The following is an 8388-nucleotide window of genomic DNA, read 5'->3' on the forward strand; positions in this document are numbered from 1 at the left end:
TCAACCTTGGGCCTTCTCCGAGGAAAACACATGAATCACGATGAACGGGAAGGCTGGTGGATGACGGTCCCGCCAGTGGCATGAGGACGCCCAGCATGGAACCCAAGCAGAAAGGAACTCAAATTGAGGTAGGGGCATGGGGACTCAAGAGCTGGTCTACTCACCACTCAGCCTTCACCTAGTTCTCACCATCCCTTGATTTAATTAGATTTCTTTCTTTCTTTTTCTTTTTTTTTTTTGTAATTTATCAAAGTCTCCTCTAGCCCTCTTGCTTCTCCCTAAGAAAATAAGCATTTTGAGGGTCTTTGTGGTATTGCAGAAGTGATGCTGTCCTGCTGGTCCTCCTTCTCTGGCTCTCATCTGAGCTCATCCCACCCACAGCTGGGTACTCTGGCCGCCATGATGTCACCGTGAGCCCCTCGAGGTTGGTTTTGTCCAGCTGCTTCACCATTCCTGGGCATTACTGGGTTCAATCCTAATCCTCAGGGCCCCAGGAAGTGAAGGCTGTGCTGCCACCTGTACAGGAGGGGTGCTGAGGCCCAATGTGGGAGCACAGACCTGTCTCCTCCCAGCTGTGTGTCTCCCTCGAGGAGCCTTGCATCAGAGCTGCCCCTCGGTCTGCAGGCTGAAGGCATAGGAAAGGCGTGGGAACCCAGGTTGCTTTTCGCGTGTGAAAACCACTGCTTGTCCTAAAGGACCCCTTCCATCTCCCATGGGGAGGGGAGGGTATGGAAGACATTTTCCTAGGAGGACAAGTCTTCTAAGGAATGCAGAAGTTACAGAAAGGGCAGAGATGTGAAAAGCAAGACAGACTTTGCCAGGAAGCAGAAAGGGGAGAGATTTTGAGTGCAGGTGCGAACCCCAGCTCTCACCAAGAGAAGATGAAGGGTGAAGAGCCTAGAAGGATGACGAGGAAGCATTCACATTTTTACCTGGTTCTATCCGTGCCTTCTAAGAGTAGGTGATGGTGTTGCCCAACAGAGAGCATCTTCTAAGAGTTGTGTTTCCGTACTCCCCACTACCCACCCCCCTACCTTGGTCTGCCTGCAACCTCACCTCTCCAAGGCCATCCCCTCTGATGTCTGGACAACCCACCTACTATAGGGACAGGGACCTTCATCTCGGACTGCTGCCCAGAGTCTGTGCCTCCCCCAGCCCACTCCGTGCCATCAGCTCTCAGCGCACGTCTGACCATTGAACATAAGGGTGCTCAGGGCACTTCTCTCATGGAATGCCTGGGACTTGAGAGGGTTGGGATTCCAGGAGCGGAGCAGCTCTGGTTTCCTTGGTAGCGAGCATGTACAGTTGTCGTGCGTGATAGTTCGTCACCAGCAAAAAAAGAGGCTGGGAATGGAGATGAAGTTCAGTGGAGAATCAGAGTCACAGAGGACTGAGAAAAGACTGAGGCCTGGTGGAGAACTGCAGGTGGGAGTCAGCACAGGTGGCAGGAAGGCCAGAGGAGCTGATCTGGTCCTCGTGAGTGTCATGGTACGGTTAAGAAATCGAATGTCCTCAGATCCCCCAACCACGCAGATAACTTTGGCTTGGGTATCAGTGGTGTTTGGTTTGGCTCTGCGCCCACTCACTTTTGCCTCCTTGCCTGCTTTCCTTAGAAGATCTAGACAGCTCGTGGCATGCTTGGTGTTGACCCTTCAGTCAAAGCCATGATTGCATGACTCTTCAGAGCCATCTCAGTGTGTACCTCCTGTGGCCACCAGGGTCTTTTGAGATCCCTAGAGTTGAGTCATCCACTGAGGACCTTAGAAAGGCTTCCCTGGGCCGGGGTCAGATGTCGTTTGACGATATATGCGATGTTCAGGTGTCTCCGTGTAGGTCCTCACACAGGACCTGCCCTGAGCTGCCTTCCTCTCAGGGCGATCCCTGATAATCAGTTCATCTCCTTTCTTACCGCCCCCTCTGCTCTTCCAGGAAATCAGGACAGCCTTTTCTGCCCCTCTTTGCTCAGGAAGGTTAGTCCTAATTTCCTAGGTGTCTGACTGTCAAGACCAAGGACCCTTTGTTGCTTCTCCTGGGAGGCTTAGGGGTTCTTCACAGAGATAGAGGAATCTGGTGGCCTGTCCCATTTCTCAGAGTTTCCAAAATAAGCATACAGATTAATACCCTATAGTGACCTATACGAGGGTGAGTCAAAAATTATCCACACTCTGGCTGCAAAATTTATAGAAGTTTTAATATAACCGGAGTGCAGATAATTTTTGACTCACCCTCGTAATTTGAAAAGTAAGTAGCAAAAGACTTCTTTATGGGTGACTTGTAGAGATCAGGCCAGACTTGCATTTTTAAGCAAAAATATTTCAGTGAGGTCTCCTTAGGCCCTGAGCTATTTTTGAGGTTGAGTGCTGGGAATCCTTTTTAGCAACACAAGGCAGAGTCCCTGTGGGCACACTGGACCACCCCCAGAGCTACAAAGTGGATTGCAGAGGCATTCCAGAGAGAGGCTGGGAAAAACCTGACAGGAAGTATTCCCAGAACACTCTACTCCCAAAGTCCCTGTTGGCTAATGATTAGGGCATGAGTATAAACAAAGCAGAAGAGCGTCAAAGAGTAGCGTTCTATAGACAGCAACCAGAAAAATGCCCTCTTGGCTTCTGTCAACTCACAGTGCCCCTTAGGCCAGGGCATTCCGACTTGAGCCAAGAAAATGCACGTGTTCTGTTGCCCAGGGCAGCGTCTAAACCCCACCTCCAGCCTCCGAAACACCCCTCCCTAGCGTGTTCTATCTCTCCACCGGGTTTCCCTGAGGTTGGAAAGAAGAGATGGCAGGAACATGAGAAAAGGGGATGGAGGCCAAGGTGGCCAGGTTACTGCATCCTCTCTGGTGCCCACCCAGGGCAGATTCCTGATGGTCATGATCTGGTCTCACAGAGCAAGGCATGCGTGCGCTTTGGAATTAGACAATCCTAGAGCCAGTACTCAGCTCTAGCACTCAGTAGACTTGATACTTTATTGCGACTGTTTTCTCATCTGTAAAATGGGAATGATAGTTCCTGATTCATGGATAGGCCTTATTTTGAAATTATAAATGTACGTAAATGAATATATTTTGGCATCTGGCATGTAGGAGATAGATACAACTATTATTATTACCACTTCTGGTACTTCTTGCTAGTATTGTAAAATAGCAGCTGGTTAGTGAGTGCTTACCATATGCTGGGTATTGGCTTAAATACTGTGAATACGTACATTTTGTGATCACTACTTCTATCATAAAACTTAAAAAAAAAACACCCCGATAATTCTTATTACAGTGGAGTGCTGCTGCGTATCAGTTTGGTTAAACGAGAATACCGCCAGGGAAGGGAGGTTTGAGTAGAGTGACATTTCTGTTTGCACTTGCTTACCTGAACTTACCTCATATTTCACAAGCTATCTGTATTTGAGCCAAGAAACAATACCGTGTTTCAGCAGGTGTTAATCCTGATTATTTCTAAACTTCCATATGGATGTGAAGAATTGAGAAGGTTGGCTGTATGGACTAGATTAAACACCTAGGGGTTAAAAGATGAAAAACAAAACAGAACAGAACAAACCCTCCTTTTATGTAAACCTCAAGTGGTTGAAACCCAAGTACTAGGTATCAACTGTTTAAATGATTTTACTATGTGATGTAATCTTTCTTGACTCTGCTTCTATGGCGCTTTACATTAACCAAAATTCCAGGGCTCTTTAATAAGCAGAATGGAAACATTTCCTGTTCTAGACCATAGGCAGAAGGAGGCTAACAGCATTAGCCTTTGCTACATTGTGCACCAGTGCGTTTCATTCGGGGAATGGGTAGCTTTGATGGTTCTCACACAGAGCTGCCTCAGTCTAGTTGAGAAGTGGGAGAGAGCCCAGTTGAGTAAGAATCTCTAAATAGGGTGTGGCTGCCAGCGCGGAGGGGGATGTCTGCAGAACAAACACCACAGCTCTGTGCCTGCTTTCCTGCAGGGTGGCTGGTAGACTATCTGTGCTACGCTTCCCATGTGGTATAAAAATTTGCTTTTCTCTCTGGCTAGCAGGTTGAGGTGACCTACTTTTCTTCGGATACAGACAGAGGATTTAACATGCTTTGGTACGACATTTGGTCATTCGATAAGGTCTATAAACTGGGGTGGAAAGCATGAAGGAGATATTTATTGACCCATTCCTGGTGTCAGATAACTATGGTAAGAGGCTTCATGTGCTTTCCCTCTTTTAATTCCCACAATCAACCAGTAAATTAGTTCTTATCTGAACTTTACAGAAAAAGAAACAGAGGTCAAGGAATTTGCCTAAAGCTCGCGGGGGCACAAAACCCTGATTCAAACCAGGGTTTTTCCAGCATTCACTCTGTTATCCCAGGTGACTGACGTATTAAGAATAACTGCCATATTGGTAGCAAGAACAATTACTTTGTTGTCAGATTTTGCAATTTTAGTCCCAGCTTCCGTGTTATGTGACGGTGGGCAATTCAGTGCCTCTAAGGTTCAGTTTCCTCATCTATAAGAAGGGATAACAATAAAGAGTAATAATAATACCCCAACGAGTTGTAGGGAGGATTAAACAAGGAGGTGCACATAGAATCTAGTGTCTGGTTCTTGTCATGGCTTAACACATGCCGGCTGTCGCTGTTGCTGCTGTTATTTGTGTTGGGCATGGTTAGTTCGATTGTGAAGACCACCACCATGCCTCTGTTAATTACACAGTGGTTTTTCACAGCACCTTGTTAGAGACTCCAGTACTAGAGGCGAGGATAAGAGAGAAGCTAGCAGTATTTAATTTAGGATGACAGAAGAAAGGGCTATAGCAAGACACTCAGTGCTAACTGAAAGGGATTTAAGTGCCGTAAAAACACAAAGTCTATGCCTGGGAGTCTGGAGCGACAGGAGAGTTGGAGCTGACTTGAGACTCAGGGAGATGCAGCAAGAAGCCTTCCCCTGCCCCCGCCAGGGAGGGGAGAAGACGGGAGGATTCCTAATCTGTCTGCCTCTGAAAGAATTTAGAGACAAGGACTAATGGCTCTTGTCACCACTTACCCCAAGCAGTGGTCTCTTGTAACTATTCCCGAGCCAAGCCTTAGGAAACTGTGTTTGTGTGTGTGTATGGGTTGGGGGGGGGTGGGGGGGTGGGATGTGTGTGTGTGTGTGTATGTGTGCATGTGTGTGTTTGAGAGTACTTGAGGGTCAGAAAACCACTGTTGCGTGGTTCTAGTCCATCATCTTGCTCCCCTTTCATTTATTCATTTTTCATATTCATTCAGTACACATTGAATACATATTAATCAATATTTCATTGTTTTGTTCATTCAACAAACATTTACTGAATATTTCCTACTGGCTGGGAACTTTGATAAGGTCTGTACTAAAAACTTGAGTGAATAAAAACTGAATGAACTCACTGACAAATAAATAAGCAAATAAATGTCACTTGAAGGGTCTCATAGAGTCTTTTCAGATAGTTAGCTCTGTACCTGTCAGAAGGCTACATGGAATTCAGTTTGTAGCAAGCCATGGATTTTGCCCCCAAATTAGAAATAAACACCTTCTAAAATACAAATGTTGAAGTGTTGGGTTGAAATGCATTCAGGTTACTATGTACTCGATCGGTGTGACTGAAATTGAAATATAGAATACAGGGTGGGGCTATAGGTGGCGAGTGATGACTGCAGGAGAGGAGGTGAAGGCATAGAGAAAAGGCCGTGAGCAGAAGGCAGACCTCCCTCTGGTGCCTTGTACTGTCTCTATCCACCTTCAGAAGGGCAGCTATTGCAGGACACTTTTATCCTGCCTTGCTGCAATATCCTTTTGTGTTCTTGGCACCGATTTACTTTCAAATTAAAAAAAACATGCAATTTAGTATAAAGTAGCTTGTAAAGGATTTGTTCATCAACCTGTTACTCTATTAATCCGTTGCCTGAGGAGGCCCCCAGTCTCAGTCAGAGCCATTCTCATAGGAGAAAGCTAAAAGAAACGTTGAATCCCCTCAGGAAATGTAACACATATGGGATTTGCACAGATTGGAGAAATTCAAGCTTGTTACTTATTTTACTGAAAAGCAGTACCGAGTCTAATGAGAGATGGAGCGGTAGATCAACCCACTGAATAATTAGCTCTGACAATAAAGTGTAAATAAAGTGTTCCCTCCAGCCTCCTCAGTTCTCAAGGGGACACCAAGCTGATTTCCTGGGTTCCAGACTCTGGCAAGAGAGGCAGGGTGAAAGGACATGGACTCTGGAAGTTCCTGGGTGCCAAGCCCAGCATCTCCAACTTGTTGGCAGTGTGTCCTCAAATATATTTTGGTCTTCTCAGTCTCAGTCTTCTCACCTGCAAAATGGGAACGATAATACTTACCGCAGAGAGTTAGTTGATAGAAGAACCAAATGAGATCTTATGTACAGCTATGTGATCTTGGGCAAGTTATTTAAATACTTTATGCCTCAGTTTATCCATCTGTGAAAAGTAGATAATGTGAATAATAATAGTGTCCATCTTGGAGAGTTCAGAGAATTAAAATTAGTTAATATACATAATATAAAGTGCTTAGAACAGTTACTGGCACATATTAAACATTGTATAAATTATCATATAAAGCATTCAATATGTACTTCAGAAATGGTAGTTCTTATTATTCTTTCTTTGATCCCAGGTATGCCATTTTGTTAAAGCACTTGCTTTCATCATGCAGCTCCCTAGCTAGATCAGCTAGGATTGTTACTTTAAACTATGGTAACAAAAAGACCTAAATGTATCAGTACAATGAAAAAATTTTTTCCAGTAACAGTTCAGGATGCTTCCAGATTGGAGGTGGGACTCTGCTTTACAAAGTCACTGAGCCTTCTGGCCTCTCTGACACATAATTTTCAAGGCTCCCCTGGGGTTGCATCCAAGTCAGCTGGAAGAGGAAAAGTGCAAGGAAGAATATGTATAAAAGCTTTTTATGGGCTAGGTCTTGAAGTGGGACACATTATTTCCACCCATGTTTTGTTGGTTGGTTCTCAATTGCATGGCCACACCTAGCTGCAAGGGAGTCTGGGAAGGTGGTTTACCTGTGCCCAGGGAGATGTGGAGGCCATGAAGGTGGGAGAAGAGCTAGCAGTCTCTGCCACACTACTTCACACACCAACAGTGAGTTCTACTGCCTTCTTGATCAACTACCGATCCTACTACCTGGCTCCACAACCACTGCTGCCCTTGAACCTCAGGGTATGTATAGCCCAACATAAGTCCTTTGCTGCTTTTTGGCCCGGGTTTCCTTGCTGCCGAATAAAAATGTCATGTCCACAGACTCAGGTTCTTTCCTACCAGACCCTCTGTACATTTCCTTCAGATGCAGATTCAGCTGATGCTCGTGGGTCCACTGTGCTCCAGGCACTTTTACAATTACACTTACAACCCTCTGCAGCAAGGTTACTATGTTCATTTTACAGATGAGGAATCTGAACTCAGAAAGATGAAGTCATAACTTGTCCACTGCTATCTCTTTCTTCCAATCCTGTAGTGTTTAGACTGTTTACCAAATCATTTAGTACTCAATCCTCCCTGATTTCGTAAGAACACATTTTGCTTCTCCAATAAAAATAGAGTTAAAGCTTTCAGGTCAAGTGTGGGGACTCTATATAAGTTTTTTAGATCCCTTGAAGGTTCTTACCTAGGGTGGGGAACATCAGGATTACTTGAACTTAATGAAGCTAATTATGGACGAATTTGCTGATTGATCTTTATAACTTAGGCGTTAGCCTTTATCCAGGCCAAACCCAAGATTGTTCAGACCCTAAGTTACCTATCAATTTCCTTCTTTTCCTTGCTGTTAAGAGAAATACTGTGTCTTAAGGGAGCATCTGTGGACTTTGTCCGAAGCTTTCCCAGCCCTCTCCCCCAGTCCTCCCATTACATGGTACATTCGTTCCGCTCTTGAAAAATGAGCCTTAAGCAGAAATTCCCAGCTGTGATTTTTCCTTCTCCAACTTTCCGTGTTTGACATGAGGTGTGTACACTGGAAATGCCAGCTCTTTGACTGTTGAAAGGTACTTGCAGTCTCCCCTTTGTGATCCCTTTAGCTGCTGAGAGATTCCACGTTCTCAGAGCCAGAGGCTCAAGAAAGAAAACCATCTGGGACTCTGATGACAGTTACCCCAAGTGGCCGGTCAAGAGCAAAGAACCGGCCATGGTGCGTTTGACTGTTTTTGTTGTGCTTCCCCACCTCCAGAGATTGGGTTTTTATTACGATTATTTAAAGATATTAATGATAAAATAGTTACAAATGTGAGACGGATTGTATTGCACTGGGGTTCTCTTTGGCTCTCTCTCTCTCACAGCTGCGAGTGTTGCCTCCTACATGTTATTAATTTAGAGGTAATCAGGTTTGCATCTGCAGCTGTGCAGCATATGTTCTCCTGAAACAGTCATG

This window comes from Hippopotamus amphibius, chromosome 7, assembly GCF_030028045.1.
Source record: "Hippopotamus amphibius kiboko isolate mHipAmp2 chromosome 7, mHipAmp2.hap2, whole genome shotgun sequence".
Classification (NCBI taxonomy): domain Eukaryota; kingdom Metazoa; phylum Chordata; class Mammalia; order Artiodactyla; family Hippopotamidae; genus Hippopotamus; species Hippopotamus amphibius.